Here is a 15488-nt window from a genome sequence, read left to right as displayed (position 1 = left end):
TTACCATGCTTTGCAAATTATTGGTATATAATAAATATTTGTTGACCAAATCCCCAGTTCATTGACTTACCTCTTAGTGCACTGAATATGCTGTCTCATTCACAGACTTAGTCATATACTTAGTAACCACTTACTGACCACCTACTATGTGCCAGCAATGTGTGAAAAATTGTACATTTATTAATCTAAGATTTTATTGGAGAGAACAGAATATTAGACAATAATTATCCAAGAATGAGTATTTGTGACAAGGTACTATGGAAGCATACAACAGACATCTCAGGGAGAAAGAGATATGTAGGCCAAGATCTCAAGAATAAGTAGGTATTATTCAAATAAAAAGGATGGGAACATATGGAGGAGGAGTGGCAAAAACACTACAGATAAATTTAAATGGTGTGTACAAAGTCCGAAGAATGCGGAGCGTGACATATCTGAGAAATGGAGGCAAGTTAAGCATGGCTAAAGCTTAGAGAAGTGGGTGAAAGAGAGGGGTAGACCGGGTTATTGACTGCTTTGTAAATCATTTTTCTTTTGAAAACAATAGACATTTCTCTAAGTTCCAACCATACTTAATTTTTTTAAACAAAATAAAATGCATTCATTCACAAATCCAGGGAGAACAGTTATGTTTGGATTCAGACTATTTTCGAGACTTTATCAAGTCTTTAGAACCATTAGAATGACCAAATTAATTACATTTAGCCTATTATTATTGTCCATTTCACAATTGTCAGATTACTACGACTTTATTGTTCTAAGAGCAGTTTTAGGTTCACATCAAAATTGAGAGGCAGGTACAAAGAGTTTCCATATACTCCTTGCCCCAACTCATGAATAACCTCTCCTATTATCAATATCCCACACCAGGTGGTACATTATTTACAATTGATTAACCTACATTGATTGACACATCATAATCACCCTAAACCCATAGTTTACATCACAGTTTATTCCTGGGGTTTGACATTCTATGGGTTTGGATAAAGATACAATGACACGAGTCCTTTCTGGTATCATACAGGGGATTTTCACTGCCCTACAAATCCTCAGTGCTCTCCATATTCATAGCTCCCCACCAGTCCAACCTTCGGCAACTGCTGATCTTTTTGCTGTGTCCATAGTTTTGCCTTTTCCAGAATGTCATATAGTTCGAATCATATAGTATGCCGCCTTCTCAGATGGACTTCCTTCACTTAGTAATAGGCATTTCAGTTTCCTCCATGTCTCTTCATGGCTTGATAGCTCATTTCATCCTAGCTCTGTATAGAATATTGTCTGCATGTACCAGAACTTATGTATCCACTCACCTACTCAAGGACATCCAGGTTCTGACAATTATGAATAAAGCTGCTATAAATATCTGTGTGCAGGTTTTTGTGGGTTTTTTTGTGACATAGGTTTTCAACACCTTTGGGTAAATATCAAGAAATACAATTGCTGCTTCATATCGTAAGAATATGTTTAATTTTGTAGCAAACTTCCAAAGTGTCCTCCAAAGTAGCTGTTCCATTTAGCATTTTCACCAGCAATGAGTGAGAATTCCTGTTGCTCTACTTTCTCAACAGCATTTGATGCTGTCAATCTTCTGAATTTTTGCTCATTCTGATAGGTGTATAGAGGTATCTAATGTTTTAATTTGCATTTCTCTGATGACATATATTATGGAGCATCTTTTCATATGCTTATTTGTCATCTGTGTATTTTCTTTTTTGAGGTGTCTTTTAAGATCTTCAGGTCACTTTTTAATTGTTTTTTTTTCCTTATTGAGTTTTAAGAGTTCTTTGTGTGTTTTCAGTAATAGTCCAGCAGATGCACATGCTTAGTGTTTTAAATTTGCTCTTTCTTTTTAATCATAATTTTATAAAACTTTCCCCATGGTCAATCCTACCTGAAAATGTGGCAGTTCCAATTTCCTCCTGAAGACCTCCTTCATAGAAATTGCAATCTTCCTTTTTCAATTTAGATGGGTCTTTGCTCAGGCCTATTGCATAGCTGTCATCCTGATAACATGTCTTTTTGTTTTTAAGATTTCATTTATTTATTAATTTGAGAGAGAGAGTGTGTGTGTGTAAACGGCAGGAGGGGCAGAAGCAGAGAATCTCAAACAGACTCTCTGCCGAGCACAGAGCCTGACGCAGGGCTCAATCTCACCACCCTGAGATCACAACCTGAGCAGAAACCAAGAGTCGGACGTTTAACCAACTGTACACCCAGGTGCCCCAGATACATTTCTTAAATGTAATTTTTAAATCATTTTTAGACTCTCTCTTACTGCTTTTTCTTTTTTTAATCGAATGAACACATTCATTCACTTTCTTAATATATTCTCTTGTTTTGATGGGACATATTTCCAGCAACATTTCCAAAAAAGTAGGAATGGAAGTTAAGCATTTATTTAGTTAGTTAGTTGGTTTGTTTTTAGATTTTTTTATGTGTGAAGATATTTTCTTTTCCCCCTCACACGTGTTAAGTTAGTGGTTATAGAATTTTAGTCTGAAATCAGTTTCATGCAAAATCTTGAAGACCTTTTTCTAGCTTCCAATAGTGCCATTGAGAAGTCTGATATTTCCATTTGTGATTTAAGGTTGTGGACCTTTTTTCTTCATTTATTTCCTCTTTCTGTAAGATTTTAGAACTTCTCTTTATCCTTGATATACCGAAATTTCATAATGAGGTACATTATGTCATCCTTGCATGGGGCCATGCTAATCTCTGTATCATACTGATTTTAGTATATGTGCTGTCCAAATGAGTATGACGTACATTGGTTTGGATACTTTCTTCTTTCTTTCTTTCTTTCTTTCTTTCTTTCTTTCTTTCTTTCTTTCTTTCTTTCTCTTCCCTTCCCTTCCCTTCCCTTCCCTTCCCTTTCCTTTCCTTTCCTTTCCTTTCCTTCTTTCCTTCTTTCTTTTGAAAAAGAGGAGGGTAGAGGCAGAGGGAGAGAATCTTAAGCAGGCTCCATGCCCAGCATGGAGTCTTATGTGGGGTTCAATCTCATGACCCTGAGATCATGACCTGAACTGAAATCAAGAGTCAGACACTTAATTGACTGAGTCACCCAGACACTCCTGGATACTTTAAAAAAAACAAAACACTAATTTCCTTAATATTCAATGTTCTTTCAATCAAATGACAAGTATTTTTAAATTATGAATAAAATTTTAATATTTCATTGACAATTTCTTTATTTCTTTATGACAATCCTATTGGTTGTCAATAGGATATTATGGATTTATACTCCATTTTTTTTCATCTTTTGTATTCCATTTTCCATCAACTTGCCTAGTAACGAGATCTCAAACTTTTATTTAACAATTTTCTGAGATTTAAAAAAAATTTTAATTCCACTATAGCTAACATACAGTATTATATTAGTTTCAGGTATACTATATAATGATTCAACAATTCTATATATTACTCAGTACTCATCATGATAAGTATCCTCCTTAATCCTCATCACCTATTTTACTCATCCCCCCACCCACCTTCCTTCTGGTAACCGTCACTTTGTTCTCTATAATTAAGAGTCCACTTCTTGGTTTATCTCTTTTTTCCTTTGTTCATTTATTTTCTTAAATTCCACATGTGAGTGAAATCATATGGTATTTGTTTTTCTCTGACTGACTTCTTTCAATAAATACAATACTCTCCAGATCCAAATATGTTGTTGCAAATGGCAAGATTTCATTCTTTTTTTATGGCTGACTGATATTTCATTGTATATATATGCCACATCTTCTTTATCCATTTATCTATTGATGGACACTTCCATATCTTGGCTATTGTAAATGTTGCAATAAACATTGGGGTGAATATATCTTTTTGAATTAGTGTTTTCAAGATATTTATAATTTTTGATTTTATAGATTGAATTTTAAGAGCTTTTTATTATTCTCTAATATTTCTTGTTTATTTTATTCTGTTTTTGTGTTATGGATGTAAGCTTTCTCTCAAGTCTCAGGAAATTTTCTGAGACTAGATTTTTAATTTGAGGTTCATGGAGATTACATTTTGGTGTGTGGGGGTGGTAGACATATAATAGGCAAAGTAAATGATACTATTAAAATATTAGAACATATGTAGCATATTTAGGTTATATTTATATTTATATCTATATTTATAAATAGTATAACAGTGGTAGGTAAAATTAATGAGATAAGATGATAAAATGAAATTTGATTTCCAGTCCCACATCAGGAGTTCCATGGTTCCATAACCCAGAGAAAATAGTGAAAATTAAAAAAAAAAATCATGTAAAGCTTCTGTTATTTATTCTAAAGGCAATAAAAAAAGAAAAAAAGAAAAAAGACAAAACATTTATTTAAGAAAATCTATGGAAATTCTTTAAGAAAGTAAGCATCTGTTCTTTTGAACCATGACTTCTTCTCTCCCACCGTCTTGCTCAGGAAGGCAGAGACTCCGTTCCAGACTGCTGCAGCCAAGAACACATGACTCCTTTACCCAGCTCCCAGCCAGAGGGCTTCATACCCCGAAGAAGCACAACTTCAGCATTTCTCATCCTGCTGCTAACTACCTGTTGTTGAGGCTATGTCCTATGGGGAGTGTAATTGAGAGGTAGGTCTCCTTTCTTCTGCCTAATCCCCACTTATAGAATGGAGGCTCTACACTGGGCATGGCATAATGATAATACTGGGACCCTAATATTCCTTCCCATTTTTGAGTCAGTAGATGCGTGCCGGGAGAGGCAAGATGAGAAGACCAACAGGCTACTGACCTTTCTCCAATGACTGTTCAGATCCTAGAGTGAGAATGTCACCCAGAGAATGATTGCCATAATCTCTACCCACATGTCGAGAACCTTGGTTCAGAGATTTTGTTTAGAGAATGAAGCAGACCATAAAACAGATGCTTCCTGATTTTTTTCCCAAAGGAATTGATTTCATTTGCAACACAACGTAGAACAGTGTAATTCTATGGACATTTCAAGAACAGTGGTAACTGCTGCAAAAGAAAATTGGAAGGAGATTCACGTATCTAATGAAGATAGAGCCTAGATTGTAGTCTGGCTGGTTTACTTGAGAGAAACTGGGAATAAGACAGCCGGGGTCAGAACACATATCACTCACCTCAGAAACTATTCTTTCCAAGGAGCCACAATTTGATTGGATTAATTTAAAGAGCAATATATACCCCCAGGCATTGTTGAAAACAATAGAATGATTAGTTGGCAATTGGTAACTTTTAATGGCACAGTTTGGGCAAGAAAAGATTTTAAGAGAACCCTACCAGTATCACTGTCATGCCAGGGTGACTGTGAGAATACTCAGAGATGCACTGAGGAACAATATCAGAGCCTTAACACTGTGGAGATGAGGGAATCAACCCCACTGAAATAATTCAGCCAGGAACTAAACAGAAACAGCCTGAGGAAGGGAGTATTCAAAGTTGGTACAATACATCATCTAAAATATTTTCTAACAAAAATCATGAGACATGAAAAGAAACAGGAAAGTATGACCCAAACATCCCAAAGAAAGCAGGCAATAGAAACTCATAAGAGTGTAAAGTAGCAATTATAAATGTGTTCACAGAACTAAAGGAAAGCATTTTAAGGAATTAAAGAATTTAAGGAAGGTAAAAGACAATACCACATCAAATAGAGAATATCAATTAAGAAATAGAAATTATTAAAGAACCAAATAGAAACTCCAGAGTTTAAAAGCATAGTAACTGAACTAAAAAAAATATTAAAGGGGCTGAACGGTAGATTTAAACTGGCAGAAGAATTAGCAAGCTTGAAGGTAGATTGATAGAGATTATGAAAGCTGAAGAACAATGAGAAACAAAGGAATGAAGAAAAATGAGACTCGAAATAAAAAAATTGTGGGACACCATTAAGTGCAGCAACATACGCATAATGGGAGTTCCAGGAGGAGCGCAGAGAAAGAGAAAGAATTAAAAATACTTGAAAATATAATAGCTGAAAACTCCCTAAATTTATTTTTAAAAGGTTATATCACATCCAGGAAGCAAAATGAAATCAAAGCCCATAAACAGACACAGCATAGAAAAGGAAAGAAAGAAAGAAAGAAAGAAAGAAAGAAAGAAAGAAAGAAAGAAAGAAAGAAAGAAAGAAAGAAAGAAAGTTAGTTCTGAGTCAAATATAGGGAGAATACTTTGAAAGTAGCAAGGAAAAAAAGTTATTTATGAGGGGATCTCAAGATTAATAGCTAATTTCTCAGCTGAAACAACAGAGGAAGAAGAACAGTGGGATAGAATATTCAAAGTAGTCAAAGAAAAAAGCTATAAACAAAGAATTCTGTATGCAGAAAAGCTGTTGTTAAAAATGAAGAAGAAATAAACACTTTCCAGATAACAAAAACTGAGAGAACTTGATGATAACAGATACAACAAATACTAAATACTAAATAATTACAACAAATACTAAAGGTTAATTTCTTCAGGCTGAAAGCAAGTGATTCCCCCCCACCCACGGTAATTCAAATACACAGGAATAAACAAGAATGAAGGTAAACAAACAGGTAAAGGCATTCATGTAATTATAAAAGACACTAAAAATACTCTCCCTTTTCTCTAAACTGATTGGAAATGCAATTGTATAGCTTATATGTATATAATGTATTCTTAGGCTTACAACATATAGAAATGTAATATACATGCAATATATTTGCCAATAATAATAATACAAAGGAAGTGGGTGGGAGAAAAGTTGTAATAGACTAGGAAGTGAAGACAGATGGCAGTGATTATAACAATGGATAACAACTGTTGAGTCTGTAACATTAATAGATGTAATATATATATATAATGTAACAAAAAGGAGGAAGAGGCAATAGAGATATATAGGTGTAATATACCAACATGTTACTGGAATTAAGCTGGTATAAATTTTAAGCTGATTTTCATAATTTAAGACATATATAGTAAACTTTAGAACACCACTAAAGAAAATCCAAAAATATATTGAAAAAAGTCATTAATTGAATTAAAATACTACATTAGAAAATACTAAATGCAAAATAATGCAGCAGTTGTACCTGTGAATGATTATATTAAAAATGACGAGAGATCTCAAATCAATAATCTAATCTGTCGCATAGAATAGCAAACTAAATATAAACAAGAGGAAGAAGGAAAAATAAAGATTAAGCAAAACTTAATTTTTAAAAAGAACAGAAAAACCAAAAGTTGTTTCTTTAAAAGCTCAACAAAATTGACAAAATTTTATTTAATTTGACCAAGAAAAAGGAGAAAAGATTCAAATTACTAAAATCGGAAACGAAGGGAGAGGCATAACTACTGCCCTAACAAAAATTAAAAGGATTACAAAGAATTACTACAAATGACTGTACACCAATATATTAGATAAATTGGATGAAATAGACAACTTCTTATAAAGACACAAACTACCAAAACTGACTCAAGAAAAAGTAAACAATCTGAGTAGGCCTATAACAAGGGAAGAGATCGGACAAAAAAACAAAACAAAACAAAACAAAAAAAAAAACTGCCCACAAAGAATACCCTGGCACAGAAAGCTTTCCCACTGAATTCCACCAAACTTTAAAAGAAAAATTAATTCCAATTCTTTACGAACACATCCAAAAAATAAAAGACTTGGAAAGATTTCCCAACTTATTCTATTACTCTCACAACAAAACCAAAGACATTACAGGAAAACAAAACTACAGAACAATATCTCTTATGAATATGGAGGCAAACATTATAAACAAAATATTTGCAAACTTAATCCAGCATCATATAAAAAGAATTATTCACCATGACCAAGTGGGATTTATCTTTGTGATGCAGGATGGTTTTTCATCTGAAAAATCTATGTGTGTAATATTTCTTATTAATGGAACAAAAGCAGAATTCACATTATCATCTCAACAGGTGCAGAAAAATAGTTGACAAAACAAAGCTCTTTCATGATAAAAACAGTAAAGAAAGTAAGAATGTAAGGGGTCTTCCTCCACTTGCTAAACAGCATCAATGAAAGACCCACAGCAAACATTTAATGGTGAATGACTGGATGATTTATTCCTAAGATTGGGAACAAGACAAGTTCCAGCCAGAAAAATTAGGCAAGAAAAATAAATAAGACATTCAAATTTTAAAAGAAGTAACGCTATTTCTATTCACAGATGGCCTGGTATTTTGTACAGAAAATCTTAAGGAATCCACTGAATATTATTAGAACTAATGAATGTGTTCAGCAGGGTTGCAAGATATAAGGCCAATATGCAAAAATCAATTGCTTTTTTATGTACTTGCTTTGAATAATAAGATAATGAAGGACAATTCCATTAACATTGTATCAAAGTGAATAAAACAGGAATAAGTTTAACAAAAGGAATAATAGGAATTTTAACAAAAGGAATAAGTAAGGATAAATTTAACAAAAAAGTTTTTAACTTATATTATGAAAAACTGTAATACGTTGTTTAAAGAAGTTAAAGAATATCTAAATAAATAGGAAAACATTCATAGGTTGGAAGTCTTAACGTTGCTATGATGACAACACTCCTCGAGCTGACCTACAGGTTCAGCACAATTACAATAATCCCAGCTCACTTCTCTATAGAAACTGACAAGCTGATTCTAAAATCTATACTGAATTAGAAGGATACAAAAAAACCAAAACAATTATGAAAAAGAAGAATAAATTGAGAAGACTCATATTTCCTGATCAAAACTCATACAGATCGGGGCGCCTGGGTGGCACAGCGGTTAAGCGTTTGCCTTCGGCTCAGGGCGTGATCCCAGCGTGATGGGATCGAGCCCCATATCAGGCTCTTCTGCTGTGAGCCTGCTTCTTCCTCTCCCACTCCCCCTTCTTGTGTTCCCTCTCTCGCTGGCTGTCTCTGTCTCTCTGTCGAATAAATAAATAAAATCTTTAAAAAAACAAAAACAAAAACAAAAACTCATACAGATCAACAGTAATCCAGACAGTGTGCTACTGGCAAAAGAGTGAGTGTGTGTGTGTGTGTGTGTGTGTGTGTGTGTGTGTGTGTGTTGTGTGTGAAATAAAACTGAGAGTCCAGAGACAAAACCACACATCTATTGTCAATTGATTTGCAATAAGGACAGCAATGCTGTTCAATATTGGATGAATAGTGTTTTCAACAAATGTTTCTGGGACAACTGGATAAGCAGAGGCAAAAGAATAAAGTTGGACCCTTATTTACACTATATACAAAATTATTATAAAATTACATATTATGTATTATTCACATTATAAGTGTAAGAGCAAAAAACTTTTATCAAACTCCTAGAAGAAAATATAGGGATAAATCTTCATGACCTTGAATTTGCAAAAAATTCTTAAGTACGACACCAAAAGTGTACGCAACAAAAACAACAGCAAAAATAGATAAATTAGACTTGATCAAAACAAGACTTACACTTCAAAGGGCACCACCAAGAACATAGAAAGACAATACACAGGATGAGAGAAAACATTTGCAGATCATATGTCTGATTAGAGACTTTCATCTAAAATACATAAAAAATCTCTAACAATTCAATAATTAAAAGACAACCCAATTAAAAGTGGATAAAGACTCTGAATAGTCATTTCTCCTCAGATATACAAATGGCCAATAAGCATATGCAATAAACACATAAAAATGTGCTCAGTATCATTAGTTATCAGGAAAATGCAAATCAAAACCACAAGGAGTTATCACTTTACATACACTAGGATGGCTAGAATAAAAATGAAACTTGAATACATTATGCTAAGTGAAAAAAGCCAGTCACAAAGGACCATGTGCTATATGATCTCATTCTCATGAAAGTCCAGAACTCAGGAGTCTATAGAGACAGAAAGTAAGTTCAGAGTTGCTTAGGGCTGGCGTGGGAGAAAGGCAGATAGAGTGATATTTAAAGGGTACGAGATTTCTTTTTGAGGTAATGAAATATTCAAAATAGACTGTGGTGATGGTTGCATATACTTGTGACTCTAATAAAAATTACTTAATTGTACCTTAAAAAGGGCAAATTTATGATACATGGATTATGTCAACAAAACTAATAAAAATGATAGGAAATATCTGTGCTTACGTACGGTCTCATTGAAAAAGTAATCTTTGACAAAAGTGAAGAAAATGAAGAAGTTCAGATAGATGTCTCTAAGAAGAGTGTTCCAAGTTCAAAAACCCTAAGATACAAAGTAAAAGACTGTCAATTAACCTGTGTTATCTTTGCATAATGTAATCCAGTGCTATTTTTGGATTATACTAACTTGAACATTAAATTTGCTTTATACATAAGCCAGGTTGGGGGAGATTTTCTATTATTTACAACCAAAAGGATACTAAGTACTACTATGAATTTTGTCCCAGAAGTGGTGTGTTGTAATTAATAGACACAAAAATGTGAAATGGTTCTTGTCAAAGAGGTAGGGTTGAAAGCAAAGTACCTTGTGTCTTAGGCTTGGTTCCCAAAACACATAGCTCTGAAAGCTAATACGGCTTGGGTTCTCAAGATCCCAGAGACTATAGCAAACAATGAAACAGGGTTTTTGTTTTGTTTTGTTTTGTTTTGTTTTGTTTTGTTTTTTGGGTTTTTTGTTGTTGTTTGTTTGTTTTGTTAAAGGTGGGTGAGGGGGAGAAGGAGAGGGAGAGAGTAGATCTTGAGCAGGTGTGGACCCAGTGCGGAGCTGGAAACCTGACGTAGGGCTCAATCTCACAACCCTGAGATCATGACCTGAGCCAAAATCAAGAGTCAGATGCTTAACTGACCTTGAGCCACCCAGGTGCCCCACAAAGAAACACTTTTTAACAAGTCCCTGAAGATTTGCCATGGCTATGACCTCAGGGCTCAGTGCAGAAGGAACAGACTAATCTCCCAATATTTCCCTGCAAAGGCCTATTTGAGCATCTTAAAAGCTGCAGCCTGAGGGTCAGGCTCCTAGTTTTGACTCGTCTAGGGACAAACTGCTCTCCATTCTGGAGACAGGAGAGTCTAGCAGACACCATCTCCACATTCTCCCTCTAACCTGCTCCAATTCACCAATGTCTACTTGGAAGAAATTTATACATACATATTGGTATCCCAGCTTTTGTGACTGCCACCCAAGGGCGCCTCCTTAATTACCTGCCGCTGATAAGGAGTCAATATCTAGAATATACAAGAAACTCATACATTTCAATAGCAAAAAAACAAAAACAAAAACAAGAACAAAACTCAAAAAATAATTGAAAAATGGATCTAATAGACATTTCTCCAAAGAAGACATATGAATGGCCAACTGATATATGAAAGGGTGCTCAACATAATTAATCATCAAGGCAATGTGAATAAAAATCACAGTGAGATAGCTCTATACACCTGTTGGGATGGCTATTTTTAAAAAGTCAAAATATAACAAGTGTTGGTGAGGGTGTGAAGAAAAGAGAACCCTTGTACACGTTGGTGGAATGCAAACTGGTAGAGCCATTATGAAATATAGTATGGAGGTTCCTCCAGAAGTTGAAAATGGAAATACCATCTGACCCAGCAATCCCACTATTGCTTATATACCCAAAAGAAAAGAAATCGGATATCAAAGTGATACCTATGCTCCCTATGTCCTTCACAGCATTAATCACAATAGCCAGGGTATGGAAGCAGCCTAAGTGTCCACCAACGGATGAACAGATAAAGAAAACGTGGTATATATGTGTAATGAGATACTATTCGTCCACAGAAAAAGTGGGGAATGAATCCTGTCATTTGCAACAACGTGGATGAACCTGGAGGACATTACACTAAGTGAAATTAGCCAAAGACAGACAAATGCTACGTGAACTCCCTTATATACAGAATCTAAAACAGTTAAGCTCATAAACATAAAGTAAAACAGTGGTTACCAGGAGCTGAGAGGTGGGGGAAAGGGGAAAAATTTGGTCAAAAGGTAACACACTTTGAGTTATGAGATGAATAAGTTCTAGGGAATTAATATACACCATGGTGACTGTGGTTAATAATGTGCTGCGTACTTAAAATTTGGTAAAAGAGTAGATTTTAAGTGCTCTCACCACACTAGGAAAAAAAATGTAACTGTTAGATGATAAATTTGCTAATTAGCTTTATTGTGGTGATCATACAAAACATCACATTGTACACCATATAGATATATGTGTATATATATATATATGTGTGTATATATATATGTGTGTGTATATATATATATATATACAATTTTATTTGTCAGTTATACCTGCCTAACAACACTAGGGGGAAAAAAGAAAACAAATATTTATTTGAAATAAAAAAAAATATAAAGGAGTGTGAAATTTAGCCTGAAGTTTCAGATAGTAAATCAAAAGACTTTCTCTGGCTCTCAGCATGACACCTCTCGCTCTGTCTCCTTGTCTGTCTCTGTCTCCATCTCTGTCTCTGTCTGTCTCTCCTGGTGGAATTAGGGTACTTGAATTTCACCAGTGTTCTATTTTATTTTATTTTATTTTACTTTATTTTGTTTTGTTTTACTTTGTTTCTGTTTGCTTTGTAGTCCTCTGTAGCAACAACTCTCAAGCTATTTATGGAGAAGTCAACTAGAGCAATTCTCCAAGGCACAGCTGGAAGATTCTTGTTGGTCCCTATAGACCTTGAATCTCCATGAAGCCTAGTGGGATTTTAAAGTGGGAGTGGGTGATATTTTGAACTTCACAACCATAAAAGTTATGATGGGCTGAAGATATGGGTCATTGGATCCAAACTTCCTCTGGAATATAAATATCTCAAACATGCAAAGGATACTCGATCATGCAAAACGTGGACTGGGGGAGCTACTAAGCGATTCAGTCTGGCCACACTGTGGACTTCCTTCCAAAATAGGAGGAGGCTGGAAAGAGCAAAACCGGCTTCAGTTTAAGGACTTGTCAAGAAACTCTAAAAAAAGAGAATGTACCCTCATGCCCTGACTACCTAGCTTAAACACGAGACACAGAGTTTGGAGGCAAAAAAAAATGAGAGCTGTGTGTCCTTCCCAAAGTTATGAACTGCTCTGAGCCTTCACTAACCTGACTGAGAATGGAAACAATCATACATTGGATGTGAATGTATTGTTTAGTTGCCCAGGGCAGCGGAGCTCTGTGTGTTCACAGGGAGCTAGCTAGATGTGTCCAAGTCTGAGAGTGTTGAAAAGTGATTTTGGAGAACTGGTGAACAATTTTAATCTGAGCTCCATATGGGCCCTGAATGAGTTTTGTATTCTACTTTCAGTAACTTACTCTATCTCAGGCATCAGAGTTGAGATTTGGACTTTTCTCTATCCTTACAGTCTTTCTAACCCTAATCCCATGCAGTTCCCACAGATATGAAGACCAGCCGGCTCTGGCTCCTTGTAGCCTTTTCCATGCTTCAGGACCCCCAGAGACATTAAAACCTAGATTTCGTGGGGTCATTTATCCTGCAATTTCCCCAAGCATACTGAATACAGAAATTCTAAAATGTGTTTTCATGGGCTATTTATTCTGTTTCTTCTCTCCTCTCCTTTTCACTTAAATTACGACTTAAGTTAGCTCCAAAGCATGTAAGGGCCAGTGATTTTGCTCTTCCTATGCTACATTTCTATTGACTTTAAAATTAATCTGATCATTCGAAAATCTGCCAAACCAAGCCCTGAGGAATAAAGAAATAAGAGGCAACCCTAAATGGGGGAAGGGTGGGCATCCAGGGCTGCTAAGAGAGCACTTCCCCCAGGTGTGCCTATATTAAAACCATATTTCACTTTAATAGGGAAGGACTGGGGAGGGACTGGGGGGCAGGTGGCCCCTCCTGATGCATGGAACTCCATTTGGGCTCATAAAAGACCACTTAGCTATGAGGTCTCGTTACAGTTAAATTGTCTCTAAACAGTTGGTTGCTTGGTAAACCTCAAGAGTACAACAGCTGGAGCATATGTGGTTGGGGGAGCTGAGGTCTGCCCCTGGCCCTGGAGCCAGAGTGCATTCAGCGACCCTTGTAAATCTAACTGTATAGGAGGTGCCCCTGAAAGTCCTCTTGGTCCTTTTTCTCAGCAGAGGACCCACAGCTAAGGTATTGATCTGCCTTAAAGCTCAGTATAACCTATCTTTTTCCTTTCGCATACTCTTCTTCTCAAGTATTGTCTCAAGGGAGTGTTAGTCTCTTTAAATGACCTGAGGATTGTTCTTTCTGTCTTTACTTCCGGAAACAATTTAGAAAACAGACAATATTTAGTATTGGATAGTTTAATTAAACTTGCCATAAAGCCTGAGCCCAGTGACTGTGTTTGTAGACTATTATTTTTAAATGTACAATTTGGTAAGTTTTGACATATGTGTCTACCCATGAAGCTATCACCATGATCAAGATAGTGAAAGTAATCCATAATACCAAAAAATTGCTCTTACCCCTTGGCAGTCCCTCTCTCTAGTTCCTCCACACTCTTAGCCCAGCCTGGGTCCTGGGCAAACATTGATTTATTTTCTGTCAATATAGTTTGCATTTCCTAGACGCTTATATGAGTGGAATAATACAGTATATACTCCTTACTATCTGACTTCTTTATATGAACATAATTACTTTAAGATTCATCTATGCTGTTCAGTGCATCAGTAGCAGGTACTTTTTATATGTTGAACTGTATTCGATTGTAAAAGCAACAGTTTATTTACCCATTTACCTGTTAGCCAATAAAGATGTGGGTTGATTCCACTTTGGGGCTAAAAATTAAGCTGCTCTAACACGTGGACAAATCTCTGTATGACCATATGCTTTCAGTTCTTTTGAGTAAACACTTCGGAGTGGAATGGTTGTATGTACGTTCGATTTTTAAGAAATTGCCAAACTGTTTTTCCAAAGTAGTTGTACCATATCACCTTTTTACCAACAGTGTATAAAAATTCTAGGTTTTTAAAAAGATTTTATTTATTTACTTGAGAGAGAGAGAGAGAGAGAGGGAGGGAGGGAGAGAGGGAGCACAAGCAGGGAGAGGGGTGGGAGGAGAGGGAGAGGGAGAAGCAGGCTCCTCACTGAGCAGGGAGCCCGATGTGGGGCTCGATCCCAGGACCCAGGATCATAACCTGGCTGAAGGCAGACGCTTAACCGACTGAGCCACCCAGGCGCCCCTAAAAGTTCTAGTTTATCCACTTGTTGCCAATACAGTATAATTAGGATTTTAATTTTAGCCATTCTAATAGGCATGTAGTGATAACTCACAGTGATTTTAATTTGTATTTCCCTAATGACTAGAAGTGTTGTATGTCTTTCCACGTGCTTATTTTGTCAGCTGTATTATCCTATTTGGTGAGCGTCCATTCAATTCCTTTATTTTATTATTATTATTTTTTGTATTATTACTATTGAGCTTGGAAGTTTTTTGTATGTTTTGAGTGCAAGTATATTATCAGATAAGATACAGGATTTGCAAATATTCCCACACATCTGGGGCTTGTTTTTTAATTCTAAGAGTGTCTCTCAAAAACTAGAACTTTTTAGGTGAAATAGGGGAAAGGGATGAAAAGGTACAAACTTGCAGTTATAAAATA

Source organism: Ursus arctos, unplaced genomic scaffold (genome assembly GCF_023065955.2).
Source record: "Ursus arctos isolate Adak ecotype North America unplaced genomic scaffold, UrsArc2.0 scaffold_22, whole genome shotgun sequence".
NCBI lineage: Eukaryota > Metazoa > Chordata > Mammalia > Carnivora > Ursidae > Ursus > Ursus arctos.
Note: the sequence above shows the minus strand (reverse complement) of the source record.